This window comes from Theropithecus gelada, chromosome 4 (genome assembly GCF_003255815.1).
Source record: "Theropithecus gelada isolate Dixy chromosome 4, Tgel_1.0, whole genome shotgun sequence".
NCBI lineage: Eukaryota > Metazoa > Chordata > Mammalia > Primates > Cercopithecidae > Theropithecus > Theropithecus gelada.
In genome coordinates, this window is record NC_037671.1 from 21,371,167 (window position 1) to 21,395,284 (window position 24,118).

A 24,118-nucleotide genomic window follows, 5' to 3' on the forward strand; every position below is an offset into this window, starting at 1 on the left:
GCATGCTAGTGTAGTGTAGTGCAGTGTTGGAGAAGATGATTCAGTGTCTCCAGATTTCAGTTGACTTTGAAGAATGAACAAATCCCCAAGGCCAAGGTAATGTGCTGTAAGCTTTCTGTATATTTGCTAACCAATATACAGATCTTGGGGTCACTGGATAGGTATGAGAGGCATGTGGGGTGAGGTATCTGGCTGACTCATCTATGCCACCACACTCACACAGCACTCAGCTGAGCTAAACCAGAATCTGCATGTCACAACTTGGGTGTCTTACTTGCCAAGGAGTGTGAATGGGGTGGAATGCAATAATGGAGGATGCCCTGAAAAATGGTCCGATTTGATGGTATGCAAGATATGTGCATTTTGCATGATTATTTTCAGCAGAACGCTTGCTACTTTAGACATTTAATTTTAGCCTTCTAAAAGCAAGTAATGTTGTTTGCTTGATTTGTTGTCATATTCATTTCTCAGACTATTATTCAGATTCAGTGAATAATATTAAGAAAATCCTAATAATTACATTATTCTGGGCTTTTAATTAATAGACCCACAAGATTTCTCTTAGCAACTACTCACAAAGGGAAGCAACTATATTCTTATAGTACTTAACATCTGAGGTAAGTGCAGGTATTTTTCATTCACATTTGGGAGTTTGTTTTGTTTTGTTTTTGTTTTTTTGAGATGGAGTCTTGCTCTGTCGCCATACTGGAGTGCAGTGGCGCAATCTCGGCTCACTGCAACCTCTGCCTCCCGGGTTCAAGTGATTCCTCTGCCTCAGCCTCCTGAGTAGCTGGGATTACAGGCATGCATCACCATGTCTGGCTAAGTTTTTGTATTTTAGTAGGGACGGAGTTTCACCACGTTGGCCAGGATGGTCTTGATCTCCTGACCTTGTGATCTGCCCGCCTTGGCCTCCTAAAGTGTTGGGATTACAGGCGTGAGTCCCCACGCCTGGCCTGGGAGGTTTTACAACACGTGTAAGTAACTGTACCTAGCACACCCTAAGGGAATGTTGACAATAATAGGTCTGATGTTTGGGAAAAAATGTTTGAGCTCATCAAAATAAAAGCAAATAAAAGAACAAGGAAACAATAATTCTTGCATAAGTGTTCCGTTAACTTATCTATGTTGGGCTTGGATGGCAAAACCAAGCCACTTCTCCTGGCTGAGTGCTAGCTGCCAGCTTGCATCTGCCGCTGCTGCTAAATGTCAGTTACGCAGAGCCCCTGACCCTTTCCATTTTCAGAACAAGAATAGAACTAATTGTAGCATCAGGATGCAATGCATTCCAAAATATATTTCCTCTGAAGCAGTAATCTCTTCCACATCCTGCAAAGCAACTGAGAAGGACATTTTTTTTTTTTTTTTTTTTTTTTTTGGTCACTGAGAATATTTTTGACATTGGATTTGAAACTCTAAACCTCAAATGAGCTGGAAAAAAGAATTCAAAGAATCCAATTTGTATATACTTCAAGCATTTTAATAATGAATCCATGAGACCATCTCCATTCTTTTGCTATGGTGAAATTGTGCTGTGGTAACTTGCGCTTAAAACAAGAAAACCAGTTTTAGAGCGTATTTCCTCATAACAGTAGTTGCCATAATGGTGTTGGATCTGCATCCACATCTGACTCTAGCCCAAATCACAAACTTGGTAAAGTTTGCATCTTTCTTTCTCTCTTCCTTTCCTTCCTTCCTTCCTTCCTTCCTTCCTTCCTTCCTTCCTTCCTTTCTTTCTTTCTCTCTTTCTCTCTTTCTCTTTCTTTCTTTCTTTCCTTCCTTCCTCCTTCCTTCCTTCTTTCTCTCCCTTCCTTCCTTTGTCTTCCTTCCTTCCTTCTTTCCTTCCTTCCTTCCTTCCTTTCTCTGTCTTTCCCTCCCTTCCTCCCTTCCTTCCTTCCTGTCTTTTCCGTCCTTCCTTCCTTCCTCCCTTCCTTCCTTCCTCTCTGTCTTTCCCTCCCTCCCTCCCTCCCTTCCTTCCTTCCCTCCTTCCTTTCTTCCTTCCTTCTTTCCTTCCTTCCTTCCTGTCTTTTCCTTCCTTCCTTCCTTCCTTCCTTCCTTCCTTCCTTCCTTCCTTCCTTCCTTCCTTCCTTCCTTCCTTCCTTCTTCCCTTCCCTCCCCTCCCCTCTTTTCTTTCTCTTTCTTCCTAATATAGTCTTGCTCTGTTACCCAGGCTGCAATGCAGTGGTGTTGCAATCACGGCTCACTGAAGCCTTGACCTCTTGGGCTGAAGCAATCCTCCTGCCTCAGCCTCCCAAGTAGTTGAGACTACAGTTACATGCCACCCTGCTTGGCTAATTTGTTTTTGTTTTGTAGAGATGCTGTCTCACTATGTTGTCCAGACTGGTCTTGAATTCCTGGGCTTATGCAATCCTTCCAACTTAGCCTCCCAAAGTTCTGGGATTACAGGTGTAAACCTGTAGGGCATCTCTTTTCTTCATTATGTATGTTCTTTAAGTTTCTCTCCTGCTCAGAAACCCTTACCCTCATTCCAGTCAACTTCCATATTGGACAAAGTTCTTCCTTAACCACATTAAAAAATCTGATCTCAAGATAACTGTACCCCCATGTTTATGGCAGCACTATTCACAGTAGCCAAGATATGGAATCAACCTAAGTGTCCATCACCAGATGAATGGAGAAAGAAAATGTGGTGTATATACACACAATGGAGTACTATTCAGCCATAAAAAAAGAACAAAATCCTATAATTCACGGCAACATGGATGAGCCTGGAGGACATTATAAGTGAAATAAGCCAGGCACAGAAAGACAAACATTGCATGTTTTCACTTATATGTGGAAGGTTAAAAAGTTGATCTCATAGAAGTAGAGGGTAGAATAGTCATTTATAGAGGCTGGGTAGGGGAGTGGGGAAGCGGGGAGAGGGAGAGTGGTTAACAATTATAAAATCATCAGGCCAGGTGCAGTGGCGCATGCCTGTAATCCCAGCACCTTGGGAGGCTGAAGCAGGAGGATCACTGAAGCCCAGGAGTTTGAGATCAGCTTGGGAAAGATGGCAAAACCCTGTCTCTATTAAAAAGTAAATAAATAAGTAAATGCTGAGACCAGCTCGGTCGTAGAGACCCTAACCCAGTGGCGTTAGAGGAATTAAAGACACACACACAGAAATATAGAGTGTGGAGTGGGAAATCAGAGCTGAAAGCCTCGAACAGAGATTTACCCACATATTTATTGACGGTAAGCCAGTGAAAAGCATTATTTCTATAGATTGTAGATTAACTAAAAGTATTCCTTATGGGAATCAAAGGGATGGACTGAAATAAAGGGATGGGTCTGTCTAGTTATCTGAGGCAGGAACATGTCCTTAAGGCACAGATCCCTCATGCTATTGTTTGTGGTTTAAGAATGCCTTTAAGGGGTTTTCCCGCCCCGAGTGGGCCAGGTGTTCCTTGCCCTCATTCCGGTAAACTGACAACCTTCCAGCATGGGTGTCATGGCCAGCGGCACTATTCACAATAGCAAAGACTTGGAATCAACCCAAATGTCCATCAGTGACAGACTGGATTAAGAAAATGTGGCACGTATACACCATGGAATACTATGCAGCCGTAAAAAAGGATGAGTTTGTGTCCTTTGTAGGGACATGGATGCAGCTGGAAACCATCATTCTCAGCAAACTGTCGCAAGAACAGAAAATCAAACACCGCATGTTCTCACTCATAGGTGGGAACTGAACAATGAGATCACTTGGACTCGGGAAGGGGAACATCACACACCGGGGCCTATTATGGGGAGCGGGGAGGAGGGAGGGATTGCATTGGGAGTTACACCTGATGTAAATGACGAGTTGATGGGTGCAGCACACCAACATGGCACAAGTATACATATGTAACAAACCTGCACGTTATGCACATGTACCCTAGAACTTAAAGTATAATAATAATAAAAGAATATTTTATAATATTAACAACAACAACAACAAAAAAGCATGTCACAGTGCTGTAGAGATTTTGTTTATGGCCAATTTTGGGACCAGTTTATGGCCAGATTTGGGAGCCTGTTCCCAACAAGTAAGTAAAAAGAAAAAGAAAACAACTGATAGGAGGAATGAATTCTAGTGTTATATCAGCACTGTAGGATGACTACAGTTAACATTAACTTACTGTATATTTTAAAATGGCTAGAAGGGGCTGCATGCAGTGGCTCATGCCTGTAATCTCAACACTTTGGGATGCCGAGGTGAGTGGATCACCTGAGGTCAGGAGTTCGAGACCAGCCTGGTCAACATGGTAAAACCCTGTCTCTACTAAAAATACAAAAAAATTAGCCAAGTGTGGTGGTGGGCGCTTGTAATCCCAGCTACTCGGGAGGCTGAGGCACAAGAATTGCTTGAACCTAGGAGGCAGAGGTTGCAGTGAGCCAAGATCACACTACTGCACTCCAGCCTGGGTGACAGAGTGAGACTCCATCTCAAAAAAAGTAAAATAAATAAATAAATAAATAAAATAAATGAAAATAAAACAGCTAGAAGACAGGATTTTGAATATTTCCAACACAAAGAAATGATAAATGTACGAGGTGATGAATATACTAATTACCCTGAATTGATCATTATAAATTATATACATATATCAAAATATCACTGTGGTTTAAGAATGCCTTTAAGCGGTTTTCCACCCTGAGTGGGCCAGGTGTTCCTTGCCCTCATTCCGGTAAACTGACAACCTTGCAGCGTTGTCACAATATGTACAATTATGTGTCAATTAAAAAAAAAAAAGGAAAAATAGCGATAATTACATGGTCAAGTAGAGCTTGATAGGGCTGTAAAAAACGTGGTCTTCAGAGGAATGTAAAACTAATACACACAAAGGCGTCATTAACCAATAATAACGAGCAGAAATAGGAAACCTCTAATTTTGATGCCCAGGACTAACTTCTGACAATAGGAAAGCTTTTGTAGTTTCGGCAGGACTTGGAGCCACAACACCTGAGTCTGAGTCCTGGTTTAGCAACACTCTCAGCACTCCGTCTTTCTCAGCTTCAATTTATATCTATTACTCGGGGGCTGCCGTGATTCTACGAGATGGCAGGTGTTGAAGTGTTTTATAAAACATGAAGCACCCTCACTCTGCCGTGTTTTTAAAAATTGCTTTAAAATCATGCAAGGAACTCCAACTAGGAAGTCAGAGGCCCAGGGTTTAGTCCTGCTTTGCCACTGCCTAACTTCAGAGACCTCAGAAAAATCTTCTAACCATGCCAGGCCTGTTTCTTTGTCATAAAAACCTGCAGGTTAAACCAGAATATCTCTAAAGTTCCTTTCAACGTGAGGCATTTTATGGTGTCATGAATTCAAATTGTTTGCAAAGAAAACGCTATGACATCTCTTTCCAGGAACACAGAAGGTGGCATGAGTTTGAACTAGGAGGTGAGTAGAGGGATTAAAGAGATGGTCATAGTGGAGGAACTGGGGTTATCCTCCCAGAGGAGGCTGATGCGAGCTATAGAACAAGAGATCTGTGTGGCAGGATGCCTAGTAAGAGGGTCTGGATGGGTTCATGGCTTTGGGGCAAAAGGTTGCAGGAATTTAGAAGCTGAATGAACAGGGATGATTAGGCCTTTGCGGAGGTGCAGTGTTGTCCTGTGGGTAGCATATAATGCTGTGGGGATTTTGGGGGTCAGCAATGCAGGGGTGAAAGTGGCAGGAGGAGGGAGTGAATGACAATGACAGTGAAGACAGAGACTACCTTCTAACCTCTTCTCGCTCTTGAATCCACTGGGCAGTGAGAGTGATCAAGTTCAAGTGTAAATCCCGTACTTCTTTCCCCTGCTTAAAATCTTTTCACGGCTTTCCTTGTATTGAGATTATGCAAATTCCTTATCATTGGTTTTCAGGTCCCCAAGGGATTTGGCACTTGCTTATCTCTCCAGCCACCTCCAACCCTCTGTTTCCATTCCACCTCTTCCTCAGTTCCAGCAACACTGAGCAGCTTGAGGTCACCAAGGTATACCTGCAGTAGGGCTGTTTCTCCATGCTTCTTCATAGGATTCACTTGATTCTTGGGGAGTTTAGCGCAACTATTTCTTTTTTTTTTTCTTTTTTTTTGAGACGGAGTCTTGCTGTGTCTCCCAGGCTGGAGTGCAGTGGTGCGATCTCGGCTCACTGCAAGCTCCGCCTCCCGGGTTCACGCCATTTTCCTGCCTCAGCCTCCAGAGTAGCTGGGACTACAGGCGCCCGCCACCGCCCCCGGCTAATTTTTTTGTATTTTTTAGTAGAGACGGGGTTTCACCGTGTTAGCCAGGATGGTCTCGATCTCCTGACCTCGTGATCCACCTGCCTCAGACTCCCAAAGTGCTGGGATTACAGGCGTGAGCCATCACTCCCGGCCTTAACTATTTCTTTAGACAGGCTTTCTCTGACCATGCTACTCTCTTCCCCTTGTCTAAGCCCTTTGTTTCCTAAACAGCTACCGCCACCGTCTGTAATTACTGTACTTTTTTTTTTTTTTTTTTTTGAGACGGAGTCTCACTCTGTCACCCAGGCTGGAGTGCAGTGGCAAGACGTCGACTCACTGCAACCTCCGCCTCCCGGGTTCAGGTGATTCTCCTGCCTCAGCCTCCTGAGTAGCTGGGATTACAGGTGCGCCCCACCATGCAAGGAGAATGTTTGTATTTTTAGTAGAGACGGAGTTTCATCATATTGGCCAGGCTGGTCTCGAACTCCTGACCTCGTGATCTGCCTGCCTCGGCCTCCCAAATTGCTGGGATTACAGGTGTGAGCCACCATGCCCGGACGATATACTTGATCTTTTGTAGCTTTAGCTTCACTTAACACATGTATCAATGTTTTTTCCCTCTTCATCACACTCATCCCCCTTCCATACAGCTCAAATTTGAAACATGTGTTTTATTATTCACTGTATTTATTGAAGAGTTTTAAATCCTGTTCATCTCCCTTCCCTTCCCTTTCCTTCCCTCCCCTCCCTCCCCTCCCTCCCCTCCCTCCTCTCCCTTCCCCTCCCCTCCCCTCCCCTCCCCTCCCCTTCCTTTCCCTTAGTCTCACTCTGTCACCCAGGCTGGAGTGCAATGGTACAATCTCAGCTCACTGCAATCTCCGCCTCCTGGGTTCAAGCAATTCTCCTGCCTCAGCCTCCCACGCAGCTAGGATTACAGGTGTGCACCACCACGCCCAGCTAATTTTTGTATTTTTGGTAGAGACAGGGTTTCACCATGTTGGCCAGCCTAGTCTCGAACTCCTGACCTCATGATCTTGCCCGCCTTGGCCTCCCAAAGTGCTGTGATTACAGGCGTGAGCCACTGTGCCCGGCTCTATTTTTCTTTTTGAGACGGAGTTCCGCTCTTGTTGCCCAGGCTGGAGTGACGACAGTGGCGTGATCTGGGCTCACTGAACCCTCTGCCTCCCGGGATCAAGCAATTCTCCTGCCTCAGCCTCCCAAGTAGCTGGGATTACAAGGCCCGCCACCACGCCTGGCTAATTTTTTGTATTTTTAGTAGAGATGGGGTTTCACCATTTTGGCCAAGCTGGTCTCAAACTCCTGATCTCCAGTGATCCACCTGCCTCAGCCTCCCAAAATGCTGGGATTGCAGGCGTGAGCCACCACGCCAAAAAGCAGTTGAGGGCAGTATTTTCAACATTTAACAAAACCATGTTGCTCTTTCCTTTAAAAGACTGTTAATTAGTCAAGCCTGTGCATCTTTCCCAGGGAGCTTTTCCTGCCGTTGACATTGGTGGTATTCTTCTCTGCCTATGAGTTAGGCTGACCCTGCCTTTTTCAGGCATCATCCGGTATTTATCTTTGGTATAAAAAGTAACTGTTATTCTTGTCTTTCACTGCCAGCATTGCAGACTGGGCATTTAAATGCTTTGGATTGTGTGTTTGGAGAAGCTAACAGCTGCATGTGCTATTTCCAATACTCTTTAAGATCCACCCAGGATGTGACCATGGGAATGCTTATCATTTTTTTGGAGGAGAGAATCGATGTAAAATTGGTGAGTAATATACAGAGGTGAAAATTAGGTGAGAAATTCTTCAACAGATTGTAGGCTTGCCATCTGATACCTAGAAAAAACTGTATTCCTTTGAGCAGCTCTCAGAATGCTCATCTGCCTGAACTTGGGGGCAGCCACAGATAGGGAGTGCTTTAGAGGCTCAGTAAGTAACATCAGTATGTTTCCAAAACAAGCAAGCAAACAAATCCCACTCTGTCCTGCCTTATGCATATATTGGGGAACAGCACTGTTGCATAGTCTGTAAATTACTAACCAACCGAACAAACACACGAAAACAAAAGAAAAACCTTGATTTTTCTCTTTAAAAAGAAAAAGAAAAAATAAAAAAGGCTGGGCGACGTGGCTCATGCTTGTAATCCCAGCACTTTGGGAGGCCGAGGCGGGCGGATCACGAGGTCAGGAGATCAAGACCATCCTGGCTAACACGGTGAAACCCCGTCTCTACTAAAAAATACAAAAAAATTAGCCGGGCGTGGTGGCGGGCACCTGTAGTCCCAGCTACTCGGGAGGCTGAGGCAGGAGAATGGCGTGAACCCGGGAGGCGGAGCTTGCAGTGAGCTGAGATCCGGCCACTGCACTCCAGCCTGGGCGACAGAGCGAGACTCCGTTCCCCCTCCCCCGCAAAAAAAACCATTTGGATCAACTAGGGAGCAGTGGGCAAAGCCTTCCCTTCATTGAAGCATTGAAATACACAGCTGAATTGCTTCTAGTTGTTTATATGCACCTCAAGCTCAATCAAGAAATGATTCATCGACACTGTTTGTTTGGATTAGGCTGAGAAATCCTTGTTATATTTTAATAGGGCCAATTTCATGGCTTTTTCTCAAATAACTTGCAGCCCAAAGTCTAACAGAATATAAAATATAAAATGTTGACGGATTCTTTTCTTTTCTTTTTTTTTTTTTGAGACAGAGTCTCCAGGCTGGAGTGCAGTGGCGCCATCTCGGCTCACTGCAACCTCTGCCTCCTGGGTTCAAGTGATTCTCATGCCTCAGCCTCCTAAGTGGCTGGGATTACAGGTGTGGGCCACCACACCCAGCTAATTTTTGGAGTTTTAGTAGAGACAGGGTTTCACCATTTTGGCCAGGCTGATTTTGAACTCCTGATCTCACGTGATCCACCCGCCTCAGCCTCCCAAAGTGCTGGGATTACAGGCGTGAGCCACTGCTCCCAGCTGGAATATAAAATCTAGATTTCTGTCCTTTTCATTTAATAATATTAAATTATTTTATGTTTTAAATTTTTTTTTTTTTTTGAGGCAGAGTCTTGCTGTCTCACCCAGGCTAGAGTGCAGTGGCGCGATCTCGGCTCACTGCAAACTCCGCCTCCCGGGTTCAAGCAATTTTCCTGCCTCAGCCTCCCTAGTGGCTGGGATTACAGGCGCCGACCAGCGCGCCCAGCTAAGTTTTGTATTTTTTAGTAGAGACGGGGTTTCACCATCTTGGCCAGGCTGGTCTTGAACTCCTGACCTCATGATCCACCCACCTCGGCCTCCCAAAGTGCTGGGATTACAGGCATGAGCCACCGTGCCCGGCCTAAATTTTTGTTTGTTTGTTTGGGAAAGAATGTTTAATTTAGAATTCTCTTCCTTGGCTGTAATTACTTTAAAGCCCATCACTGCTAGACTTTGACCATTATTTGTCTGTTTTTTTTGTGAGATATAGGGTGGGTAGGCAGCATGATGGTATTTACTTAATTACTGGGTATGAGAAAGTACTTTAGGCTTGGAGGGATGTAGCAGATGCTCTCAGTGTCCTGCCCACTTCCTTTAAGACCTTGTTATTCCATTGTGTTTTAGAGTTCCAACTGGTAGTATCTGGAAATGCTGGGGAGTTCGCACCAACCCCCAGAAGTCCTCAATCAGGAGCTGATGGGAGTTGGGGTATAATTACTCCAGATCCCCTATCCCTGGAAGGAATGATTGTAAGGGCTATGTTTGCCTTCAGCGTTTCCTGCTGAAGTTAAATTCTAGCTTTGGTTTAACAACACATGCTTAATTAGCAATCTTCCCTTTCCTGCTCCCCTACCAGCCATCCCTTACCTCCCTAATGGACTATTTGCAATCATATCTTTGTCTCAAGTCAAACCATATTAGGATTTGGGAGATATCTAAATCCAACACAAACGTATATCTAAATCCAACACAAACGTCTTACTTTTAGGCAACATTTTATTTATTTATTTTTAATTTCAAAAGTTTTTGGGGAACAGGTGGTTTTTGGTTACACGGGTACGTTTTTTAGTGGTAATTTCTGAGATTTTGGTGCCCCCATCATCTGGACAGTGTATACTCTACCCAATGTGTAGTCTTTTATCTCTCACCTCCCTCTGTCTCTTCCTCCCCACCCCGAGTCCCCAACATTTATTATATCATTTTTATTAGGTGACATTTTATTTATTTATTTTTGAGACAGAGTCTCGCTTTGTTGCCCAGGCTGTAGTGCAATGGCACGATCTCGGCTCACTGCAACCTTTGCCTCCTGGGTTCAAGTGATTCTCCTGCCTCAGCCTCCCAAGTAGCTGGGACTGCAGGCACGTACCACCACGCCCAGCTAATTTTTATGTTTTCAGTAGAGGCAGGGTTTCGTCATTTTGGTCAGGCTGGTCTCAAACTCCTGACCTCAGGTGATCTGCCTGCCTCAGCCTCCCAAAGTGCTGGGATTACAGGCATGGGCCACCACACCCAGTCTAGGTAACATTTTAATCTATTATCCTAGGTAGTTATATCCTTGGAGTAATCTACTTAACAGGTACTTTATGTATTTTCACTATCTGCTAGCATATATTGCTAATTGTCTACTAAATAATGTCTTTCTTTTTGAGGGGAAACCTTTTGTACATATAAGACATAACTGAAACAATTAAAATACGATGAAAGCATTGGAAAAATAAGTACCTAGGTTAAACACAATAGTATTTTAAGAGTTTACCTGTACAGTGGTTCACACCTGTAATCCCAGCACCGTGGAAGGCCAAGGCGGGTAGATTGCTTGAGCCCAGAAATCTGAGACCAGCCTGGGCAACATGGTGAAACCCCATTCTACAAAAAATACAAAAATTAGCTGGGCATAGTGGTGCGTAACTGCAGTCCCAGCTACTTAGGAGGCTGAGTGGGAGGATCACTTGAGCCCAGGAGTTCGAGGCTGCAGTGAGCTATGATCATGCCACTGCACTCCACCCTGGGTGACAGAGTGAGACCCTGTCAAAAAAAAAAAAAGGCCAGGTGCGGTGACTTATGCCTGTAATCCCAGCACTTTGGGAGGCTGAGGTGGGTGGATCACATGGTCAGGAGATTGAGACCATCCTGGCTAACATGGTGAAACCCCGTCTCTACTAAAAATACAAAAATTAGCTGGGCATGGTGGCACGCACCTGTAGTCCCAGCTACTCGGGAGTCTGAGGTAGGAGAATTGCTTGAACCTGGGAGGCAGAGCTTGCAGTGAGCCAAGATCATGCCACTGCACTCCAGCCTGGACAAAAGAGCAAGACTCCATCTCAAAAAAAAAAAAAAAAAAGAGTTCATAGTCTCAAGAATGACACTTAAAGACAGAGGAAGAGGAATATGTACCAAGTGCTAAATATAGTAAAAAACTTATACTTTTATTGTTACATTTCATAGCATAGTCTATATTATAGGATAGCCAGAGATGAAGAATTTATAATTTTAGCGATGCTAAGATCTGAGGTCAAATACCATTTAATTCACATTAATGCAAGAGCTATACATTATCGTCTGCCCCTCGAGTGTCTAGGATACTATTTAAAGTAACAATAAAAAAAGATTTTCCAGAACTGGAGGTTACACATACAAAAGACATGTGTAGTTTGAAAGACATGGGGTAAGCGTGACTCTCTTAGGTATAAGGGTCATTAATTGCTTGGGTGTAGAGCTGTCAACCTAAAATAACCAAAAGGGTCAGAGTTCAAAGAGAGTTTATTCAAGTGCAAACTTTGAGATGACCGCTCAACCACCCAAGATGCACATATTCCAAAGAGTGGAAGCCAGTGTTCCGAAGTGTAGAATCTTGGTACCCTTTATATAGACATAGTTTAAGGAACGTAATAGAATTTCGTGATCTTTCTATATAACGATTAATACATAGTTACAATGATCTGATGAATTGAGGTTGTCTTTTTCTTTCAAGAAAGGTATATTTAACATTCCATGCTGAAGATTTTTGCATCATCTGGGTTGAATTAGGTGAAGGACTATAAAGGAGGCAGTTAATCTGGAACAAAGATCAGTGATTGGAAGAGGAAGAAGTCTTGTCTCTGGTCCTTCCTGGTCATTTACAGAACAAGAACAATGAGGAAGAGACACGATTTTTTTTTTTTTTTTTAGACGGAGTCTCGCTGTGTCGCCCAGGCTGGAGTGCAGTGGCCCGATCTCAGCTCACTACAAGCTCCGCCTCCCGGGTTCCCGCCATTCTCCTGCCTCAGCCTCCCGAGTAGCTGGGACTACAGGCGCCCGCCACCCCGCCCGGCTAGTTTTTTGTATTTTTTAGTAAAGACGGGGTTTCACTGTGTTAGCCAGGATGGTCTCGATCTCCTGACCTCGTGATCCGCCCGCTTCGGCCTCCCAAAGTGCTGGGATTACAGGCTTGAGCCACTGCGCCCGGCCGAGACACGATTTAATTTAAGAAGCAGAAGTTACAGCTACATGCTATGTGACTCAGATCACAGTCACATCTCTCTCAAGGTGTTTTCTGGGTTCTGGCAGCTTTTAAATTTTATTTTCACATAGCTATAATCTGCCCTCCAAAATGTGCTAGCTGCCCTGAAAATGCACAGCCTTGGCACATGGGTGATGGGGTCAGAGGCCATGATGGACCTGAATTCGTGGTTCTTAACTGGAAGCGCATTCCACCTTTGGTGGGCCAGTAGTGTGTCCTGTTGACGTAGGGAAAGATGTAGTAGAAGATGGTGAGTGAGGAGTGTGGGCTGAGACTGGAGACACATTCTTGTACTGCACTTATGATCGTCAGGTGGAGTTTTCTGTGAAACGAAGATGCTCATAACGACCTTTCAGAATGGTTGTAGAGAGTAAATTGATTCAAGCACAGTGCCTCATAAATAGTAAGCTCTTAAGAAATGGTAGCTCTCTCTCTCTCTTTTTTTTTTTGAGACAGTTTCGCTCTGTTGCACAGGCTGGAGTGTGCAGTGGTGCGATCTTGGCTCCCTGCAACTTCCGCCTCCCCGGTTCTTTTCCTGCCTCAGCCTCCTGAGTAGCTGGGATTACAGGCACCCGCCACCATGACTGGTTAACTTTTGTATTTTTAGTAGAGACAGGGTTTCAACATGTTGGCCAGGCTGGTCTCAAACTCTGTACCTCAAGTGATCCACCCATCTTGGCCTCCCAAAATGCTGAGATTACAGGTGTGAGCCACCATGCTCAGCCTGGTAGCTCTTTTTAGGGTAATTTATTTTCCAAACCAGTACACTTAAAATGAAAAAGTACTAAAATAATACATACAATATAATTTACATATCTTTGAATATAATTTCTAAATTGTTTATATATTGACTGATAAATTAGTTTTATTATATGCATAGGCCAATAAAATAGTTCTATTTAAAAACTTTTGAAAATGAAATTCTTTCTAAAAAGTAACAACTATCTATGTATATTAAAGCAAAATAAAAAAATCTTTAGTCTTATCAGAATGATGAAAATAACATAAGTGGTATGATTATTTTTGTTACATAGCACATGCTTAATTAGCTCCTTAGTCTTTGTTTGTGTTACATAGTACATGCTTAATCAGTTTCTTAGTCTTTTTTTTTTTTTTTTTGAGACGGAGTTTTGCTCTTGTTGCCCAGACTGGAGTACAATGGCACAATCTTGGCTCACCGCAACCTCTGCCTCCTGGGTTCGAGCGATTCTCCTGCCTCATTCTCCTGAGTAGCTGGGATTACAGGCATGCGCCACCATGCCTGGCTAATTTCATATTTTTAGTAGAGACGGGGTTCCTCCATGTTCCTCCAGCTGGTCTCGAACTCCCAACCTTAGGTTATCTGCCCTCCTCGGCCTCCCAGAGTGCTGGGATTACAGGCTTGAGCCACCGCACCCGGACTTTAGTCTTATCTGTCTCAAATATCATGTCATTTTTCCGACACTGGCATTTTTTGGAAGAATGCATTTTTTTTCTTTTCTTTTTCTTTTTTTTTTTCCAAAACACAGTCTTGCTGTGTTACTCAGGCTGGAGTACAGTGATGCAATCTCGGCTCACTGCAAACTCCACCTCCCAGGTCCAAAGGATTCTCCTGCCTCAACCTCCCGAGTAGCTGGCATTACAGGCGTGTGCCACCACACTCAGCTAACTTTTGTATTTTTAGTAGAGACGGGGTTTTGCCATATTGGCCAGACTGGTCTCGAACTCCTGGCCCCAAGTAATTCACCCACCTTGGCCTCCCAAAGTGCTGGGATTACAGGTGTGAGCCACCACGCCCAGCCAATACTGCTTTTTTTCTAAAATAGACTTATTTTTAACTTCTCCTTATTCAAGGAGTTTTTTGATGCTCCTTGAATTCTTTGATTAAAATTTCTAACTGATATTGAACAAAACGCACCCTAAATCTAGAGGACTAATTTATGAAAAAATTCAGTATCATTGGTCAGACAACAGCTGATTTACTAAATAGTTCCAATGGACGATGGGTAGCAGAAAGGAAATAAAGCTCAGTACTGCCATGCTGAAGTGTTTTGGTTTTTTTTTTTTTTTTTGCAATCAACATCAACTTATCAACTTTATATGAAAATTTTGTAGTTTAGTTGGCATCTTCAAAATTTGTAAATTTTTACAAATATGGTTTCATTGCAATTGATACAATAATGCAACTTCTTTGGAGAAATTATGACTCTGTTTACACTGTAACCAACTTCAATTATAGTTCTGCATCTTTAAAATTAGATGCCTTAATTTTTTTTTTTTTTTGAGACGGAGTCTCAGCTCCGTCGCCCAGGCTGGAGTACAATGGCACGATCTCAGCTCACTGCAAGCTCCACCTCCTGGGTTCACACCATTCTCCTGCCTCAGCATGCCGAGTAGCTGGGACTACAGGCACCTGCCAACATGCCTGGCTAATTTTTTGTATTTTTAGTAGAGACGGGGGTTTCACCATGTTAGCCAGGATGGTCTCGATCTCCTGACCTTGTGATCCGCCCGGTTTGGCCTCCCAAAGTGCTGGGATTACAGGTGTGAGCCACTGTGCCCCACCTAGATGCCTTAATTTAAGAAGATTTTCTTTTTCCCCAGAGACGGAGTCTTGCTCTGTTGCCCAGGCTGGAGTGCAATGCGTGATCTCGGCTCACTGCAACTTCTGCCTCCTGGGTTCAAGCAATTCTCCTGCCTCAGCCTCCCAAGTAACTGGGATTACAGGCACGCACCACCACACCCAGCTAATTTTTTTCTGTACTTTTAGTAGAGACAGGGTTTCACCATGTTCGCCAGGCCAGTCTCGAACTCCTGACCTCATGATCTGCCTGCCTTGGTCTCTCAAAGTGCTGGGATTGCAGGTGTGAACCACTGCGCCTGGCCAAGATATTGTTTTTACCATGATATCATGTTCCACCAAAATGTTTATATAGATTATCACTGCAGAAATAAATACTTTTATCTTAAATATTGAAAATTTAAACTAAATTTATAGCAAGATTCACAATTATGTCAGATATGTTTCATCTTAAACAGACAACAATTCCAGAAGCTTTACATTGATTCCATGAAGTAGATAAAAAAGTTAAACCATTATTGGAATTAATTGATCTTTCTTTCTAGGTGAAGCCTTAGTAACACTGTATAGAATTCTGCTATCAATCTTAACACATTATAGGTTTTGCTTCACTTTTGGTACATGAACACAAAAGCATGAAATAAAAATTGGCAAAGTCAGTGTAGGACAATAATTACTGGATTGAAATGTCGTATGATCACCTTCCATAGCTGCATGTAATAACTTGTAAACTTTAAGTACAGGGTTTCCAAAATAGCTACTAATTTTATTTTTCTTTTAAAAGTAGAAACAGGGTCTTGCTTTGTTGCCTAGGCTGGAGTTCAGTGGCACAATTATAGCTCACTGCAGCCTCGAACTCCTGGACTCAAGAGATCCTCCCATGTCAACCTCCCAAGTAGCTAGGACTACTGGTGTGTATCACTACACCTGCCTAGCATTTTTTTTTTTTTTTTTCTCTGTAGAGATAAGGTCTTGCTATGTTTCCCAGGCTGGTCCTGAACTCCTGGCCTCAAGTGATCCTCCCACCTCAGACTCTTAAAATGCTGGGATTGCAGGTGTGACCCACTGCACCTGGCCACTACTAATTTTTAATGTAGATTATAACACTTCAGGCCCACGCCTGTAATCCCAGCACATGGGGAGGCCGAGGCAGGCGGGTCACCTGAGGTCAGGAGTTCAAGACCAGCCTGGCCAATATGGTGAAACACCACCTCTACTAAAAATAGAAAAATTAGCTGGGCGTGGTGGTGTGCGCCTGTAATCCCAGCTACTTGGGAGGCTGAGGCAGGAGAATCGGTTGAACCTGGGAGGCAGAGATTGCAGTGAACTGAGCCCAGTTCACGCCACTGCACTCCAGCCTGAGCGACACAGCAAGACTCTGTCTCAAACAACAACAATAACAACAAAACAAACAAACAAAAAACAACTCAAGAAAACAAAAAACTTCTTCAGATTTGTGTTTTGGGGTTTTCATTTGGTTCTGGATATCACTTTGGTGATCACTTTGGTGATTTCATTTTGTTCTGGATATTCATTTGGAGGATATCACCATATGTCCTCCATGGGTGTGGAGAGTAGCAAATGATGACATTTTATGCAATTTCACATTCATCAACTTACTTGAGGATAGAAAAATTCCTCACTTAATATTTTATGAAGTGTAAACTTTCACTTTTATTTATTTACTTTAAAAAATAGAGACAGGATTCTGCTATGTTGCCCAGGCTGGTCTCAAACCCCTTGGGTCAAAGAATCTTCCTGCCTTGGCCTCCCAAGTGCTGGGATCACAGGTGTGAGTGATTGAACCTGGCTTAAACTTTCACTTTTGAGTATATTGTTATTGAAAGATTTCTTGCAAAATAAAAAATCACCACCAAATAATAACACAATACTTTTAGATGCACCTCATAGAAGAAATGACGAAATCATTTTGGCCAGATTGGTTTCTCTATGTCCTAAGGCAGTACTTTCAGCCTTGTTTCCCTGCACATATTCCTCACACCCCTAACCTATGATTTCTCACATATCTCAGGGACCCCAGCAGCTGTGCCTTGGCAGTTGTATGCATTTTATAAACCTGAGCATGGGCCATGGCACACCTAGTCAGTGAGTCCCAAGGGTTCAGGGTAGCAGCTGTTGGAGAGCTCTCTTGCCACCGTAAGTGCTGTCCTTGGACACAGAGTTGAACTTGGAGGCTCTTGTCTGAAGGTCTTTTTTTTTTTTTTTTTTTTTTTTTGAGACGGAGTCTCGCTCTGTCGCCCAGGCTGGAGTGCAGTGGCCGGATCTCAGCTCACTGCAAGCTCCACCTCCCGGGTTCACACCATTTTCCGGCCTCAGCCTCCCGAGTAGCTAGGACTACAGGCGCCCGCCACCTCGCCCGGCTAGTTTTTTGTATTTCTTAATAGAGACGGGGTTTCACCGTGTTAGCCAGGATGGTCTTGATCTCCTGACCTCGTGATCCGCCCGTCTACGGCCTCCCAAAGTGCTGGGATTACAGGCTTGAGCCACCGCGCCCGGCCTTTTTTTTTTTTTTTTTTTTTGGTAAACAGTGCCTTGCTGTTTTTGAAAGGGAAACGTGTTAGTTCCATTGCATGTGGAAAGGACTGGGGAAAATAGAAATGGGTCAATACTAGCCGCCTTACAGATTTAACCACATGTGGCATCTTGGCTTGTGTCTCATACAATACTAGACAAGACCATGGTGGAAGCTGAAAATATAAAGGGCTACTAAACCAATCCTAGCTTATTTTAGTGCAGATATTAATGGTGACTCTCCATCAAAGTGAAACAATCCAGGGAAATGTTAAAGCAGACAAAACAGCAGGACAATACCCCTAAACCAGTAATGTCCAGGGCAGAAAAAGACTCTAGTTGTAAGGATGGCATATTATCCCGGGAGTTTTTGCATAAGAACACTAGAGGGCGCTTTAGACTATAATTAAGAATCCTGCTTTGATTTACAGAAGGAAACTTACTATATCAGATTGACGTTATAAGTTTCAGCAGTGGATGGTTTATACATTGGTATTCCTAGAACATGGAAAAATGCAATACAAATGTCTTCGTGTTCCTCCTTCCCATGCTGGAGTGGCTACCATAATACTGTTTGTTTTACTTTAGATTAAAATCTTCAGAAGTGTCCTTTAGTTGTCAAAAGTGTCAAACATTTGGGATAAAAAAGTCACACATTGTTAGTGAGCAATGAAAATTTAGTATGATTAACGGATTCAGATAACAACTTACTTTGAGTGCTCTTGATGTGCTAGGTATGTTTCCTAAACCTTTTACACAGGACACACTTAATTTTTTATTACAATTCTATGAGATAGGTATGACTGTTATTTACACTTTGTAGATGAGGAAACTGAGGCAGTTGGTGTTGAAAAGACTGCCCAGGGTCACACGTGTTGTGCATAGATAATGTACTGTTAACCATTGTATTGTGCAACTATGCAACACAGTTGCGTGGATAATAATTAGTGAATAATATCTCTATGAATGAATGAATAAATATTATGTTACAGGCTGGGTGTGGTGGCTCACACCTGTAATTCCAGCACTTTGGGAGGCCAAGGTGGGCGGATCACGAGGTCAGGTGATCGAGACCATCCTGGCTAACATGTTGAAACCCCGTCTCCACTAAAAATATAAAAAAATTAGCCGGACATGGTGGCAGGAGCCTGTAGTCCCAGCTACTCGGGAGGCTGAGGCAGTAGAATGGTGTGAACCAGGGAGGCGGAGCTTGCAGTGAGCCGAGATCGCGCCACGGCACTTCAGCCTGGGCCACAGAGCAAGACTCTGTCTAAAAAAAAAAAAAAAAAGAATTATGTTACATAGATACTAAGCATATGGGAAAGGAGTAGGGAAAATTGCACTTCATTTTTTTTTTTTTCCTAGAGGCTGACCCAATTATTTAATGAATCCCATTTCAGCTCTCAAGAGTCCTGTAGAATCTGCTCAGGGTTGGAAATGGATTCGTCTATGTTACACTATGGTTTACCTGAAAATAGTGAATGGGGGTTCACGGTCACTCAGTCATCCAGCTCTTGAGAGTTTGGCCTGGGGATGGAATAGAGGAGCATGAGGAACAGAGTGGGAGGAATGGGGTCCACTTTTGGAGAAAACAGGAAAAATGCAAGGAGGAAAAGTTGCTTCAGCTCCCTGGTGGACTCGTTCTCTAAGACCAACTCAGGAGGTGGCAGAGGCTCTCTCTGTGTCTCTCCAGGGGCTGCTCCAGGAGCCAGGCTCCTTTGGGGTGACAAATGTGTCCACCCCTAGTAGAACCAGAGGGTATGAATAGATACTGAAGTCCTGGGACTAAAACCGGTTTCAGTGAGGAATGGGGAAGGTAGGGGTTGGGGAGGAATGGGTGAGATTATCCCCCTATTTAAACATTTCTTTTGTTGTTGGTTTTTTTTATTATGGTAAAATATGCATAATATAAAATTGACCATTTCACCAGTTTCACATGTGCAATTCCGTGGCAATAAGTAATTCACAATGTGAATTACTTTTTCTTTTCTTTTTTTTTTTTTAGAAAAGGTCTCGCTCTGTTTCCTAGGCTGGAGTGCAGTGGCACTATCTTGGTTCACTGCAGCCTCGACCTCCTAGATTCAAGCGATCCTGTCACTTCAGCCTCCTGAGTAGCTGGGATCACAGGTGTGCACCACCATCCCTGGCTAATTTCTGTATTTTTTGTGGAGACAGAGTCCCACTGTGTTGCCCAGGCTGGTCTTGAACTCCTGGGCTCAAGCAACTCTCCTGCCTCAGCCTCCCAGAGATGCTGGGATTACAGGCATGAGCCTCTGTGCCCAGCCTGTGAATGACTTTTTCATAATCACAAATAGCAACTCTCCATTTCCTTCTCTCCCCAACCTCTGGCAATCACCATTCTACTTTCTGTCTCTGATGAATTTGACTACTCTAGGTACCTTGTGTAAGTGGAATCATACAGTATTTGTCCTTTTGTGACTAGCTTATTTCATGTAGCCTGATGTCCTCCAGGTTCATCCATGTTGAAGCTTGTGTAAGAACTTAATTTTTTGGTCAATGTTAGAAGACTGGAGAGGAGATGGGAGGACATGGTCGGGCTTGCACTCCTTGGGTGGCAGTGGGAGAAAGACAGTAGGTGTGGGATACCTTTCTCCTGCCCTTCAGGAAATATCGTGCTTCCTTCCAAGGCCAGCAAGTGGTGTGACTGATCAGGCAACAGAAAACCAGCCTCCCATTCCCGAAACCTATCCCCCATTCCTTCTCCATACTGCCTAAAATACACACACTTGGAGACTGGTTTGATTTAACAATGAGAGTGCATGGGGAATTGAGGTGGGGAGAAGATGCTGTCAATTATTTACTTTATTAAGTATTACTGTAATGTGGATTAGAATATCAGATCATTTTCCAGCTCTGTCCACCCCAGCTGAACTAATGAAGCAGGAATTATAGAGTTGGAGTGGAGAGTAGAGAAGGGATGCCATTTTGGGCGTGTATATGGCAGGCTCATACCACACCATGTGAGCCCCAGGAATCCGGGGAGAATGGGAGAAAGAAGGAGAAGCAGGTGTTTTTGACAGCCCCCAGCTAACTTGGGGTTCTAGTATCAGAGCAGCTAACAATGCTGTCCTGATGGGAAGTGAAGGGGAGCTGGGTGTGAGTGTTCACTGTGTGCCTTTCACAGGATACGTCTACTTGGCGGGTGGCCTAAAGCCTCCTTGTCCAACCTGTGACTAGGAGGGTTCTCTCACGGGAACCTTGTTTATACTGGCAGATACCCACGTGGCTCTTGTCTGATTGGGTCCAGTTTATGCCTGTCTGACTGTCACTCTGGTGCTGGGAGCCTGACTTTGTGTTCTCCTTGGTGTCCTGGAGAAAATCAGGCCTGGGGCAGCCTCTAGTTCTTCAGATGGAAGGTGCAAATTCAGTACAGCACCCTAATAGGAAACAAATCCAAAGATTTTCACTTAAACAGTTCCTGGGCCGGGAAAGCACCATGAGTCTTTGGACTCTTGGTCATGTGAGGCAGGAATGAAGGATCAGGTGGAGAGAGAGAGAGACAGCACGAGCGAGCAACTAGCAGTATATTTTGCATAATACAGTGTGGGTCGTTTTCAGTTCGAGGGTAAATGCATGAATGGTCCTTTTACAGGAAGCAGTGGGAAAGTGGGGAGCCCAGTGGGCTAGCGGTGGAAATGTCTCTAAGTTCTTATCTCTGGCCACCAGCTCCAGCCATTTGAGTGTGATGCAGAAAAGAGAAAAAAGCAAGGACAGAGGAGCGCTAGGACCAGATGGGATACGCCCCCTTACGCACCCAGCTGCTGTCCTTGAACGCATTTAAGGGCTCTAGCTCACCTGGAGTTTTGAAGAGAATGGGGAAGAGCTAGATTTTGCAGCCTTCCTCTCTCCTTGGCAGAGTCTATGGTGATAGAGACATAGAAGAAGTTTCCAAGGCTGGGGTAAAGCAATGCAGAACATAATTTATTTGTGGAGACAGTTTATGTTCCATTCAGCTGTAAGTCATGATGGCCATGACTCTGAGAGGCTGTCTCATAGGTTTATATAATTTGACACTCATAGAAGGAGGGGCCTCCTTTCACCCGAATGTTGTTCTTTCCTAGCTTTTTATCCTTGGATTGGTTGGTGAAAAAGCAGCCAGCATTGACTGAATTGTGTGTGGAGTTGGGAGACAGGAAGGAGGTTTCTAGGTCTGTATTGCTGACCTAATTCTGTATTATGTTTTCAGCTTTGCTGACCTAATTCTGCATTATGTTTTCATTGAATGAGCTGATTATTTTTATATCCCTTTCTGGTAACTGAATTACCTTTACTACTTTCAGTTTTTCCATGTCCCAACTTGCCACATTTTACATGCACTTGAAAATTCACTCCTTAAGCTGTTTTTCATTCTTTCAACCCAGTAAGAATAATATTACCTGGTTATTATTTGAATAGTAGCATTGCTGCTGGTATTATGAACTTGCTGGTCTTGAGCATAATTTGTATGTGTAATAAGTTAATATTTGTTGTCAAGCCTTTAAAGGGGCTGTGTCTTTGGTGTTGCATTTTAATAGTTAATGAACCAATGGAATCTTTTTACTTTGATTGCTTTCCTTGGGTAATTAGATATGCATCATCAGACCTGGTTTGCTTTCACCAACCCTGAAAACAGATTTCTTGTTAAACAAGTCAGTTACTTGTTTCTGAAAGTTACATTTACCACATACTGTGATGACTGGCATTGTTTTTTGGGTTTTGGTTTCAATGTGAAAAAATTACTTAAAAAAATGTTCTCTTTACATTTTGAAATTGTGATACTCAGCTTGTGATTAGCACTGGCATTTGAGGAACATTCTAAATTCAATCTCTGAGGCATGTTAGCTTCTTTGTTTCTAAAACTTGTCCAATTATGTCTGATTTCCACTGGTAAGACATAATAACTCTTTTGTGCAAATTGGATGTTTGTATCACTTCCCTGCTTTTTAGTAAACTTTGAAATTCTTTTCAGTTCCAGAAATAAGTGGAAATGGTAACTGGATTAAGCATGGCTTTTTTTTTTGGTGTTTTTTTTCTTTTTTTTTTTCTTTTTGAGAGACCATAGCCTTGACCTCCCAGGCTGAAGTGATCCCCCTGCCTCAGCCTCCTGAGTAGCTGAGACCACAGGTGCAAAGCACCAGCCCAGCTAATTTTTTTTTTTTTTTTTTTGTAGAGATGAGGTCCTACTGTGTTGCCCAGGCTGGTCTTGAACTCCTGGCCTGAAGCGATCCTCCTACCTCTGCCTCCCAAAGTGCTGGGATTATGGGTGTGAACCACCATGCTCAGCTAGCTTTTAAAAATTATGAGCAGGAGGCAGGTGGATCATCTGAGGTGTGGAGTTCAAGACCAGCCTGGCCAACATGGTGAAACCCCATCGCTACTAAAAATACAAAAAGTCACTCGGGAGGCTGAGACAGGAGAATCGCTTGAACCTGGGAGGCAGAGGTTGCAGTGAGCTGAGATTGTGCCATTGCACTCCGCTTGGGAGACAGAGTGAGACTTCATCTAAAAATAAATAAATAAAAATAACGAACAGGACATCATTGCTTGAAAATTATTTTCTAAAAATCAGGACATTCCAAAAATAATGGTTTGTATGAAAGTATTAAGCCCTTCTTGTTGCAGGCCTTGTGGGTGTGATTGGTTTATGTGTGAGAAAACCATGCTAAATGTAAATAAGTACATTTAGTAACTCTTTAAGGAACAATTACTTCCTTTTCCCAGGACAAATTTATTTTACAAGAAGTGATAAAGTGAATATTTTGTTTTTTTTTTTTTTTTTTTTGAGACGGAGTCTCGCTCTGTGGCCCAGGCTGGAGTGCAGTGGCCGGATCTCAGCTCACTGCAAGCTCCGCCTCCTGGGTTTACGCCATTCTCCTGCCTCAGCCTCCCGAGTAGCTGGGACTACAGGTGCCCGCCACCTCGCCCGGCTAGTTTTTTGTATTTTTTTTAGTAGAGACGGGGTTTCACCGTGTTAGCCAGGATGGTCTCGATCTCCTGACCTCGTGATCCGCCCGTCTCGGCCTCCCAAAGTGCTGGGATTACAGGCTTGAGCCACCGCGCCCGGCCAAAGTGAATATTTTGTAAGAAGTATAATTTTAAAATTATTTAATGTGATTTTTTGGCACATCAAATATGCAAATATAGTATTTGTATTTCTCTTTCCTGTTACTAAAGAGAAAAATAACTCTAGTGAAGAAAGCAGAAGAAAGGTCTTTCTGGTCTCTGCCCTTTCCTCTGACTGTATTTCTTTGCTGTAGCTGTATTAACTGAGTAGTTTGCTCTGATTACATAGTTCATCTTTGCAGCAGCCTCAACTGATTCAGTTTAAAATCAGATTAAAACAACACTTCCTTCTCCTTGTGT

The 24,118-nt window shown here is 43.5% G+C and overlaps 1 pseudogene; it reads left to right on the forward strand.

Annotated features, from left to right (window-relative positions):
- Nucleotides 1–5,304: 5,304 nt before the first annotated feature.
- The window catches only part of LOC112622525, a 56,265-nt pseudogene continuing 37,451 nt past the window's right edge, over nt 5,305–24,118 (forward strand).